Source organism: Haemaphysalis longicornis, unplaced genomic scaffold (genome assembly GCF_048455015.1).
Source record: "Haemaphysalis longicornis isolate Haplotype H1 unplaced genomic scaffold, Haemaphysalis longicornis Haplotype H1 scaffold_2, whole genome shotgun sequence".
NCBI classification, from domain to species: Eukaryota; Metazoa; Arthropoda; class Arachnida; order Ixodida; family Ixodidae; genus Haemaphysalis; species Haemaphysalis longicornis.
The window spans coordinates 108,811,615-108,819,134 of record NW_027526295.1 but is presented as its reverse complement, the minus strand read 5'-3'; the positions used below and the strand labels follow the sequence as shown (position 1 = coordinate 108,819,134).

Genomic DNA, 7,520 nt, shown 5'->3' with positions numbered 1-7,520 from the left:
GTGACCCTCTTTGGGGGTATTTACTTGCCACTGATTTGACTCTTCATCGACCCCCTTTCGCAGAGTCACGCTACTCTTATTGAAAGGGCGTCACACGGACACCGTCACAGTAGCCACAGTAGAATATGGGTGACTACCTTCTTAGACTCAGCACTGACTACCACGACCCTATCTAAAGAAAAAAAGAGAGTCACGGGATTCCTGCCTGATGATCATTGCGACCCTGTAACAAGAGTTGTGAGGACGCCCCTTTTTGAAGAGTCCCGTGATGCTTATGGCGAGTCGTGAAAGTGTATGGGTGACCGTCCCAGAGATGGTCAGTAATACTGCTGGTGGAATCATTGCAGTATACGAGCAAGTGCAATTTTAACCCACATGCATGCAGCTTCATGAGCAGTTTCATACAAGTATAGCAAAGCAAACCAAAAGTATTTGAAAATTATTTTATTAAAGACGAAAGGGATACACATTTGAATGAAAAGCCAGCTTGATTGATTTGATTGATTGTAGGGTTTAACGCGCCGACGCAACGCAGACGATGAGGCGCGCAGTAGTGGAGGGCTCCGGATTAATTTTGACCACCTGGGGATCTTTATCGTGCGCCGAAATCTCGTACACACGGGCGTTTTTGCTTTTCGCCTCCATCAGAAAAGCGGCCGCCGCGGCCGGGAATCGAACCCGCGACCTCGTGCTCAGCAGCGCAACGCCTTAGCCACTGAGCCACCGCGGCGGGTCAAAAAGCCAGCTTAGGGTATCACAGTTGTTTTAAATTACAAAATAACCAGCAAATAGCCTAAAAATACAGATACACTAAGCATGTTTTACTGCTTGCTATGGCTTGTCACAACACAGGTTTGCTAGACTAACAGGCATGATATTAAATCACAAAAACAAGTTTTGTGTTAACCAGCTTTGCATACCTGCTGGTGCAAGGTTAAAATGGTGTGAAAATAAATTGCAATAATTTTTAAAGGCTTCTTTCCTTGTTGCTGTTTTTCTAAGGCAGACTTCTTACACAAGAAGTCCATGAAGTCCATCCAGAAATCTTCACAGGCCCTGCACAAGCGTTGCAAGGTTTCCTCGGGTCCTGGCGTCTCGGACCAGGCCTTGTCTCGGACCTGCCAGAAATATTAATGAAAAGAAATTGAACGATAGGACAAAAGCAAAATAAAATTGTAGCCAGCACAGTAAAATCACCAACAACAGGCTAACTGCCCAGTGCCTGACCAAAAAGAGGGCGAGGAACACACCTCTTGCCATTACATTTCCTTGCTTCGCCATTTGGCTTTTGTTATGAAATGTTTTGTATGAGGGAACATATCTATAATGTATGAAGTTACATATAGACACCCCAGAAATGCAAAGGCTTCAAAAATTATTGCATCCATAAAGAGGATCTGAAAGCTCCAGGGAGGGAGACTAAGAATTTATGAGTGCAAAAGGCTGCTACTCCCCCCTTTTGATGGTATGAAAATATCTATGTAAAGCTTAAAGGCAGCACGAGTAACAAAGCAGTAAGTGAACTGAGACACCTGCTGCACAAAGGGCATGCTCCCCACTGCAAAACACTGGAGGGGTACAAAGTCTAACTCAAACTGTTCAGTAAAAAGCATGAGGCACGTTGGTACATAGTTCTTAAAAGGTCGAGTCCATAGCACATGACAAAGAAGATGATAGGACAAGCACTTGCTTGCAACTAAGGTTATTGAGTGCATCGTCTAAAATAACACCCTTTAATAGTGGGCCGCACAATGTTAACAAAGGAATCATAGCGAAGTTTCTAAATATTCAAGCTCATTTCAATACAGGTTCACTGTGCTCCTGTTTTTTATGTAATAAACATCTAAAAGCTCCCAAATCAGTGCTTTAGCTTTGCAGAAGTCACACTTGGCCCAAGAAAGGCTTGTACTTGCATGATTCGCAATGAGTGGGTACATGCAAAAAGCCAAGGGACAAATTGGATACATCGACTTTCCAGATGGGAACGACACATCATAGATTCCCCCCATTCCCTGGGCAAAAACGGCTGGGTGTGCGTTGCGCTTTTCTTTTGCTTTTACGCTTGATAGCAATTTGCCAGAACCTTCTATCTACGCTTCACTGATTAACTTTGACGCTTTTTTTAAGTTATTCAATACGCTGACTATATTTTCTACTCTGCATGAAATGTCTGCACCCCATTTAGTTTTTTCCTTCAACAGTTTTTAGCTTAAGCGAAAGCATGAAGCACTAAATAATGCTTACAGTTGTAGTTATAGAGATCACACTTATTACTGATGGAAAAGAAACCTAAGTTGTCAGTACAAAGGGCACCACTGCCTTGTTACGTGCCTCGGTTTCTTCATGTTTTTAGTGGAATAGTAGAGGAATAGTAGAGGGCGACGGGGATGCTATGGCAAATCGGCTTGAAGTTGGGTAACTTCGTAGTAGCACGAAATATTAACTTTGCAATACACAAACAGAATGAAAACTGCTGGAAAGTGGCTTAAAATGCCAGGTCCACTTGATACACATGCGGGGAACCTTCAGAAATAAGCTTTCACAAAATAAAACGACTCTTTCTTCGAACCGAAGCTCAGTAGTGGAAAGCTGGAGTCATTTCCAGGTAATTATTATCTGTCACTGCCATCGGATTACAAAACTGGCAAAATGATTTGGTATTTGGCTTGCTGGAAGACTTTTGATGAAGAAAATTCCATGGTAATGCAGCATGACCACGAGTCGCATGCTTTTTTATCAAGCGCAGCAGCAACGCTCCCTTCTGAGAAAACATACACACCTCACCTTGCAAAAAACTGCGAAAAATCTCAAGGTTGCCTAAACGTGAAAATTTAAACCAATTGTAAAGGTGTAGTGCCTACACTAACCACCGTGGTGCATGAGAAACAACTAAAACATCACAAAATCGGCAAGATAAAGCACCGATCGCCGATGATCAATGCTGTATATTCCTGATATCCATGTTGTCATTTCTCTTGCAACTAACGCATCCCACTGGTTAGTCTAGGCACTGCAGTTTTAGAATCAGTTCTAATTTTCCTGCTCTGGCTACACTGAGATTTCTGACGGTGTTTTTGAGGGTTGAGCAGCATGTTTTGTTTCGATAGGTGCCGTGGCTGCTGCGCTATACAAAAAAGGATGTTACTTGTGGTTACGCTGCATTACCATTAGATTTTTTGATCAAATGGCTCACAGAAGTCAAGTATCAAATGATGTCGTCAGCTTTTCAATCCGACTGCGTTTAAAGGTGAGAACTACCAGAAAATGACACCAGGTATGCACTAGTGAGCTTTGGTTTAGAGGACGGGTAGCTTTTTTCAGTCAAAGTATTCGTGGATGTCTCCGCATGTCTGACAAGTGCGCTTAGCATTTTCAGCCCTTTTCCTGTCATTTGTTTCATTTCTGCATTGCGCAATTTATATTTGGCACTACTAGACAGAGAACTTCAACCCGATTTGCCTTAACGCCTTCGTTGCCCACTACTTTTCCTCAAAAAAAGCATGCCGTTTGTGATTTCCCTTCACCCATGCCTTACTCGTGCAATAAGAGTTCCAGTTGAAAGTCAATTGATAACCTCAAGTCATCGGACATCAGTTAAGACAAGGAGAGAGCTTAAAATTAGCTTCAGTTTTGATTCTGTACGAGGATATTTTCGGAGGTCTAGAGTTGCTCCTCAGTAGAACTACATCTTCTGACAGAGTCTGCCACTAGTTTGGTATTGGTTGTTTTCTAAAATGTTAGGTGGAGGTGCAATGCAGGAGGCTCATAGAGTTGAACGCTTTTTTCATTTGTCACGCAACAGTTACTCGGGGATAGCTAGCTGGGCACTGTTCCAGTGCATCGCACCTCATTCCTGAAAGCAGGGTTAGAAAGGTGAGCCAGAAGATTATAACCAGCAAGTGAAAGCTTCAACAGGTGCATGATAGTAAACTGACAGTGAACGAGTTCTGTTTTCAGCCCCAAGCAGTTTTTGTCCTATCCCGAATTTTTAGCTCATCATTAATGCGATGTCAACCATTGACAAGATGTTTCTACATCATGTGGGGACAAATTAGTGCCTCTAATAATGCCAAACCACCCGATTTTTTTCAGTAAACTCCGAAATTGCATATTTTGAAACAGAGGTACGGCTTCACTGCAGAACGAGGGCACCACACATGGTAACATGTTTTTCATATCTGAGAAATTGTACTGGGCAACTAAACTTTTTTCCAGGATGTGTTTTTGATGTTTGGCAAAAATTATACTCCAAACTTTTTAAACTATTTGTGAATTGATATACACAACTTATCCATATTTGCAACGTTTGGACAAAAACTGAATTTGTTAAGTTGCGAATCTGCTCTTGTTTGAAAGGGTATAGAATAATCTACATTTTGAGCTGATGCAGAATGTGCCTAATCAATATGTTTACACAAAAATGTTTTGTTAGACCCCAAAAAGTGGTAGACGTTCTGCCATAAAAAGAAAGTTACCGCCCTGTCTGTGAGCCATATTCCGAAGTCTATTCTTAGCAGATATCAGCGTCAACGCCAGAAGTAGTGTACTTAGCGAGCATCGCAATGCATATGGCAGCTTCTGGATTTTCGGATCGTCTCGAGCGTTTTGATAATTGGGACAGGTTTTAGTAGTAGGAAGCATCGTTTCGTTCACAGAAAAATAATTACCATTAAATTCTAGCTTTATTCACCTGTCATGAGACAAATTCAACCAAGCTATTTTTCTTAGAAAACTGTTACTAAAGACAACTGTTTTTCTAGTGGCTCATTTTATTCATGACTACGTTGGCTGAAGTTGTTGAAATTGCAACTGTGTGAGAGCTTTTTGCGAGTTGAATATGGGAGCTTTATCCTAATTGCTTGTAGTATTAGCATGACTAGGCCGATCTGGAAGACCATTTCGTGAGAAACGAGCGTTATCACTGTCAAAATAGCTTCAAAATACAAAACCCACCCACACATCAAGATATTCATTCATGCCAGGGTCCGTATGGGAAATTTAGGAGGTGTGTCACGGTGTCACAGTGGTGGCGTGGTTATCAAACCAGGTAGTTGTTTTGAAGGTTGGTAGCTAGTAGCTCACAATATGCCTTTTTTGTGTGCTTCTTCGGGTTTTTTTAAGATTATTCGGAGCGAGATTATAGAGAAATCGATAGATGATTTTTGAAGACTGTGAACGATTCCAAGAAATTTAAGCAATTTCGCTGACACAACCATTTTTCTAAAAATTCTAAAACCACACAAACAAGCAACACTCAGTTTTTTCAAAGCTCCTGCGAAGTGATTTCATTAAAAGTAATTACTGCTGTACTTACCAGTGCTTCTCTGAAGGCTTCGACACCACCTTCATTCAGCAAAACAGGCCGCAGGACAGTGTATCCACCCCTCTTGCATCTAATGATAAAAAAATACATATCACTGTGACATGGAAATTAATAAGATGTGGGGGACCAACAAAAGAGTATAGAGGAGGCCATAAGGAAAAATATCCACAGGGCTCCAGCTTCACAAATGCAATGTGGTAATTGCTACGTTCCTCATATTTTCACGGTGTATTAATAATTGCTTTATTATCAGGGACTCTACTTCAACATTACTTTCATTTAGCAGTGTTGGAAGTGGAACTGGATTACAAGTCTGTGAAAAACGCGGAATTGCTGTAAACACGCAGATGACAACGTCAGCACTGTTTCTGCAGCAAGCAAGCAATAACACATGCAGTAAAGGGTCCATAAAGACTGAATACAGCTTTGTTTAGTATGAAAGAACTAGCTTTTGAGTACTCACTCGGCTCCCTTCCAAGCCGGAAATGCATTATTTAGTCAGAAATACGCAAGCAACACAGAATATTTTCAAATTTCTCACTGAGGCTTTGGCATGAGAGACGCAATATGGGCTAGCACTAAAAAATGTCGACAGACAAGACTCTTCTGCCGACCCTGCTACATTAGAGTGGCGCTTCTCCACCACGTCCTCTTAGGTGTTTTCCTAGCATTTTCCGGGCATGTGTTCGCTTCTAAACTTCACTTCACATCAGACTACTGCGCTGGTCAACGAAGGGAGGAAAACTGCTTCTTCCTGTGTTGTGGTCCACAAAAATGATTAAACATATCAGATGTGCAATATACATAGCAAAAGTTGCCGCAAGTAAAGACAGAAGCCGCATCGCACATAGTGAGCTCCGTCTGGAACAACTTCTATCTAGCCTGATAATTTTACTTAGATTTTGTTTCGACGGTAGGCCATATTTTGCCCCTCGCACCAATTTGAGCCATCCGGGAAGGCGTTGTTGCACTGTTCCCTTCACGTTTCCGCTCTTCTATTGCTCCCTTTGTCAATTTCTGCTCTTAAGGCTGACCAGCCCTCCTTTTCTACTGTCCCCTATTTTACCCTCTCCCAGTCTCCTTTGCCTTTGTGCTATAGAGAATAACTGGTTTGCATGTTTTTATTTATGTCGGTTACATTGCTCACAAAACCGGAGGGTGGAATAAAAACTTTTTCGAACTAGTGTTTGCCGTGCTCGGCATTATTTTAGTGTAATATTGCCTTGAGGAAGCTTTGTCCACTGATCAAATCTGTCTGAATATTCAAATCCTCGTTAGGGTTTCTACAGCTGTTGTATGAAGGTTTCGACATATTCATAGTATTTCGGGATTCCTTCACCTGCTTTTCTCAACGGAATTGGCGGTGGCCAATTTTTGGGCCAGAACGTTTCGCGTGGAATGACGCATTAGTATTATGAAGCTTTAGTTTTTTTATAAGCCTTTGGTGCGTAAACGAAAAGCACAAAACTGACACAACCTCTCTGGGAATAAAAAAGAAGTGACACCAAGGTTCAATTTTTAACAATTTTCACAGCATTTTAACATCCAAAGATGCCTTCGTGCAATAACAGTAGCCAACCGTTATTTGGAATTAATTTGAAGTCACCAATATTTATGCGATCTCTAGGAGAGCATATGGCGGTTATGAGATGAACTGAAAGAACTAAGATAGAGACAAGTGTAATACAAACCTCCAAAAAGGCAAAGTACCCCGTGAGCATGGACATCCACAGGACTTGAGGATTAAGAGCAGCCATACCTGATAGAGCCAAAGGTGAAGGCAAAAAGTAAGGGCAGGAGCAGCTGCAACAAATGACAATTTTACACAGACGTCAACCGCACAAGCGATTCGAAGTCTCAAGGGCCAGTTCAAAGCAGGCACAAGCAAATTTTATATACCCTGAAACCTACTACAAAACCGCATAACCTCACACAGCCATGTCGATGAAAATCTGCAGCCCTGCAAGATTTTACCTGCTGTCATGACATGTTTCAAATGCTGGGTCTTTCCATGCCAAACAGTCAAGTGTATGTTGCTTGACACTCTAACCTTTCTGGAAAAATAATTGTTGATACGAAGATTCTCTTGGCCTTGAAGAATGTGACACGTTCACACGGAACTCGGGAGAAAGAGAACAGAATGAGTTACAATGGCGAACGGTAAAAGGAAAACTTAGCACCAAACAAGAACACAAGG

General features: G+C 41.8%; 1 long non-coding RNA gene across 1 annotated transcript; it reads right to left on the bottom strand.

Annotated features, from left to right (window-relative positions):
* Positions 1 to 760: 760 nt before the first annotated feature.
* LOC144167294 (uncharacterized) lies at positions 761 to 7,134 on the bottom strand. The gene is made up of 3 exons (XR_013321927.1): positions 7,015 to 7,134; positions 5,315 to 5,393; positions 761 to 1,118 (listed from the first exon to the last, which is right to left on the bottom strand). It is a non-coding gene; the product is annotated as an uncharacterized LOC144167294 (long non-coding RNA).
* Between the last annotated feature and the right edge of the window lie 386 nt (positions 7,135 to 7,520).